The 5,000-nt window shown below is 47.5% G+C and overlaps 1 long non-coding RNA gene across 1 annotated transcript in view; it reads right to left on the bottom strand.

Moving 5' to 3' along the window:
• Positions 1 to 2,295, bottom strand: part of LOC143279360 (uncharacterized) — a 51,661-nt gene extending 49,366 nt beyond the window's left edge. Inside the window, exons 1-2 of the long non-coding RNA XR_013054872.1 lie at positions 2,157 to 2,295; positions 386 to 497 (exon numbers count right to left, since the gene is read on the bottom strand). This is a non-coding gene — a long non-coding RNA (uncharacterized LOC143279360). The remainder of the gene's footprint in view (positions 1 to 385; positions 498 to 2,156) is intronic.
• Positions 2,296 to 5,000: the final 2,705 nt, after the last annotated feature.

Genomic DNA, 5,000 nt, shown 5'->3' with positions numbered 1-5,000 from the left:
GACACATAGAGAGACAAAGAGACAGACAGACAGAGACAGAGACAGACAGAGACAGACAGAGAGACAGAGACAGAGAGAACTCACTCAAAGGAAAATTCAGGGTGACTTGTCACTGCTCAAAACAAAAATAAACAATTCTTTCTCTTTTTTTCAGAAACACACACACACACACACACACACACACAGAGAGAGAGAGAGAGAGAGAGAGAGAGAGAGAGAGAGAGAGAGAGAGAGAGAGAGAGAGAGAGAGAGAGAGAGAGAGAGAGAGAGAGACGTAGTCCTACGAACTTGACACAAAATCAAAGCTTAACTCAAAACCAGCACACAGAGAGAGAGACTTGTCAAAGACAACAACAACAACAACAAAAAAAAAAAGAAGTCATACCTCTTCCTCTCTGTCTCCCCCTCTCTCTCTCTCTTTGTCTCTGTCTCTGTCTGTCTGTCCCACTCTCTGTCTCTCCCACTCTTTCTCTGTGCTCCTGTCGGTGCGACGGTACCTGGGACAATAATATACGTTCGGAGCTGAACCCAAGTGAAGAGTGCTTCTCAGCTGGGATGATGTTATGTGTACAGTCAGCACTGTACCTTGACAGTGTAGCTTGTGGGCTGTATTGCTCGCCAGCGAGCTCTCGAGAGCTGACTCAGGTCTGTCAGATTGGATGGGCTGTGTAGTGGAGTGTGTGTGTGTGTGTGTGTGTGTGTGTGTGTGTGTGTGTGTGTAGTGTGTGTGTGTAGTGCGCGCGTGTGTGCGTAGTGTGTGTGCGTGTGTGTGTGTACGTGTGTGTGTAGTGTGTGTGTCGTGTGTGTGTGTGTGTGTGTGTGTGTGTGTGTGTGTGTGTGTGTGTAGTCCACGCGTGTGTGTGTAGTGCGTGTGTGTGTGTGTTTGTGCGCGCGCGCGTGTGTGCGTGTGTCCTCCAAGCCAGCATGCTGGCAGGTTTTGCACTGAAGCAGTCGGAACACAGACAGGCTTGCTAGCTAGACGCGACAAACCTCGACCGACGCCTACTATACTGGACAGACAGAGAGAGACAGAGACAGAGACAGAGACAGAGAGAGAGATGGGTGGTAGGGGAATGGGGGAAGGGGGAGAGGGGAGAGGGATGCAAGAGGTTGAAAGGAAAGAACGACGGAAAAGCAGTGCAGACTAGGCTGCCTGAACTGAACACCGCACCGCAGCACACACGCGGACGCATGCACACGCACGTATTCAAGTTCAAGTACGTGCGCCAACCGGCGGCACGGCGCGCGCACACACACACACACACACACACACACACACACGGACACATGCACACACACACGCGCGCGCGTACGCACACGCACACACACACACACCGACACTAACAATAACACACGCGTGCGTACACAAAATTACTCACACACACACACACACACACACGCACGCACGCGCGCGCGCGCGCTCTGACTGAGAGAGCCGAGAGTGTGTGTGTGTGAGAGAGAGAGAGAGAGAGAGAGAGAGAGAGAGAGAGAGAGAGAGACACAGAGAGACAGAGAGACAGAGAGACAGAGAGAGACAGAGGTACATATCAATGTTTGTACTTGCAAATGTTCATTATTTTGGTAACACACCCCTACGTATTTGGGATCACGGCCCTTCCATGAATAAACCATTTCCTGTTTCATCAATCTGTTTTTCTCTCCGCGTGAATAATAAGTGAGTCTGTGAGTGTGTGTGTGTGTGTGTGTGTCAGTGTGTGTGTGTGTGTGTGTGTGTGTGTGTGTGTGTGTGTGTGTGTGTGTGTGACCATCCCGAAGTAACTGCGTGTGTGAATGTGTGTCGTGGGTTTCGGTATCAGTGTCAGAGAAAGAAAGAAAGACTGAAGAATGAAGAACACACACACACACACACACACACACACACACACACACACACCACACACACACACACACACACACAACACACACACGTGACAACACACACACACACACACACACACACACACACACACACACACACACACACACACACACACACACACACACACACACACACGAAGAGAGATACGAACGAACGAACGAACGAACGAACGTACATACAAACGAACATCACTCAGTCTAACACAGCAACAACAAAAAGCATAGCACACACACACACACACACACACACACACACACACACACACACACACACACACCTGGTTCTAACCAAGAGCTTCCACAGAGCTTAACTCGCCTTCAGTGTCGACGACAGACAGGCTGACAGCTAGTTAGTAGTTAGCAGAAAGAAGAAGCAAAGCCTTGAACTAATATGGAGTCACAGTCGAACAACAAAACACGTAGCTCTTGGTGAAACGACCCAGTTGTCAACGCCGATTTGCCGGTGAAACCGACAACCGTCACTCCGGGAAAGGCCCGTTGTTGATTGGTTGAGAACCAGGAAGTCAGGGCAAGGGGAATCCCCTGCTATTTTCGTTTGCTTTTGCAGGTCGATGGTTGAGTGTGGTGTTGCTGGCCAAAAACGAGTTGAGTTTGCGCGCGTGCGCTCGTGCGCTCGTGCGCGCGGGCGGTGTCGGTGTTTTTTTTTTTTTTTTTTGTTTTTTTTTTTGTTAGCCTCCCTCTTCTTTTCCTCTCCTGTGAAGATTTACCTCCCGGGTTTTTTGTTGTTGTTGTTGTTGCTGTTGCTTGTTCGTTTTTGATTGTTTGTGTATTTGTTTGTTTGTTTGTTTAATTGTTGCTGTTGCGGCTGTTGTTGTCTGTTGTTGTTGTTTTTTGCAGTCGTTATCAACGTTGTTGTTGTTGTTCTTTTGTTGTTCTTGTTGTTGTTGTTCTTCTTCTTCGTTCGTAGGCTTCAACTCCCACGTTCACTCGTGTGTACACGAGTGGGTTTTTAGGTTTATGACCGTTTTTACCTCGCCATGTTGGCAGCCATACTCCAGTTTAGGGAGGGGGGGTGGGAGCTGGGGGGTGGGGGGGGGGGGTAAGCAGAAGATCAAAACACGCACGTTAAGGATTTTGTGATCCATGTCCTTGGGCTATGGAAACAACAACACACCCAGCATGGACACCCCCGAAAACGGAGAATGGCTGCCTACATGGCGGAGTAAAAACAGGCGAGTGAACGTCGGAGTTGCAGCCCATGAACGAAGAAGAAGAAGAAGAAGAAGAAGAAGAAGAAGAAGTTAATTAAAAATGGAGCCGACCGCTTCTCTTCTCTCTCTCTCTCTCTCTTTCTCTCTTCTCTCTCTCTTTGTCTTTTCTCTCTCTCTGTCTCGCTCTTTCTCTCTTCTCTCTCTCTTTCTCTCTTCTCTCTATCTCTGTCTCTCTGTCTGTCTGTCTGTATCTTCTCTCTCTCTTTCTCTTTTCTCTCTCTCTTCTCTCTTTGTCTCCTCTCTCCCTCCACCCTCTCTCTCTCTCGCTCGCTCTCTGTCTCTGAAATAAGATCGCCCCCCCCCCCTGCCCCTTTCACCACCCGACCCATCTACCCCAAACCCCCCTCTCTATCCTCCTCCTCTAACTCTCCTCTTTTCACGCTGGTTTCTTTGTTGTTGCTGTTGTTGTTGTTGTTGTAGTGGTGGTGGTGGTGGTGGTGGTGGTGGTTTTTTTTATTTTTTTTTTTTATTGTTGTTGCTGTTGTTGTTGTTGTTGTTGTGGTGGTGGTGGTGGTTCATGCTGCTGCTGCTGCTGTTGTTGTCGTTGTTGTGGTTGTTGTTGTTGTTGTGGTTGTGGTTGTTGTTGTTGTGGTGGTGGTGGTTGTTGCTGTTTTTGTTGTTATTGTTGTTGCTGTGGTGGTGGTGGTTGTAGTTGCTGTTGTTGCTATTGTTGTGGTTGTTGTTGTGGTTGTTGACGTTGTTACTGCTGCTGTTGTTGTTGTTATTGTTGTTGCTGCGGTTACTGTTGCTGTTGCTGTTGTTGTTGTTGTTGTTGTGGTTGTGGTTGTTGTTGCTGCTGCTGCTGTTTTTGTTGTTGTTGTTGTTGTTGTAGCTGGGTTTTTGTTGTTGTTATGGTTGTTCTTTTTGTTGTTGTTGCTGGGGTTTTTTTGTTGTTGTTGCTGGGTTTTTTGTTTGTTTGTTTGTCTGTTTTTGTTTGTTTGTTTGTTTGTTTCCCGTTTTTTCCCTCATCTGCCAGACAATATTAACCTGATTATGTCCCATGCCGGTCGTTTGTGTATATTTTCGGAAACGCTCTCTCTGTGTGAGAAGTCTCAGCGGGATCATTTGCGCAAAAAAGCAGGATTATCTTCATGCTGACTCAATTATATGATGCAGACAAGGATTGTTGTCAATGGAAGCCGTAAAGTAAGTGTGTGTGTGTGTGTGTGTGTGGTGTGTGTGTGTGTGTGTGTGTGTGTGTGTGTGTGTGTGTGTGTGCGTGTGTGTGTGTGTGTGTGTATTTGGAATGGTGTGTGTGAGTGTCTGTGTGTATGTTTGTGTGTGTGTGTGTGTGTGTGCATGCGGGTGTGTGTGTGTGTGTGTGTGTGTGTGTGTGTGTCTTCTCTCTCTCGCGTGCACATGCGTGAGCATGCGTAAGTGTCAGCGCTTGCACGCGGCCGCGCAGGTACCACACTATTGCTTCGCATAATGATACCGCCTACAGGTTAGTTAGTTAGTTTCATTCAGGTTTAACGTCGACATGCGCCTGGCTAATACAAACGCGGGAAACTGTTCCAGGGAAGTATGGGTGTGTGAAGGGACTGAGGGGTGGGGTGGGGGGTGGGGGTGGGGATAGGACGGGGGTGGGCCGGGGGTCGGGGGGGGGGGGGGGGAAGGATGGAAACCGCACACGAGAGTGTTTCAGAAAGATTCTATAATTATCTCAGTCTTGAAGTACTGTGCTTGACGGTACATGACAATGCGCGTCAATGCGCGAACCTCTGCACCAAAAAAAAAAAAAAAAAAAAAAAAAAAAAAAGCTCATGAGCGCCATTTAATAAAACATACAAAAAAAAGTATTCAAAAAATAATATGATAAATACTGTATAAGCTATTATTTGTAATGTCCAGCATGAAAATATTTTGACAACACAAATACAACACTTTATC

The sequence above is a fragment of the Babylonia areolata genome, chromosome 2, assembly GCF_041734735.1.
Source record: "Babylonia areolata isolate BAREFJ2019XMU chromosome 2, ASM4173473v1, whole genome shotgun sequence".
NCBI lineage: Eukaryota > Metazoa > Mollusca > Gastropoda > Neogastropoda > Buccinidae > Babylonia > Babylonia areolata.
Note: the sequence above shows the minus strand (reverse complement) of the source record. Positions and strands in the feature narration are given on the sequence as shown.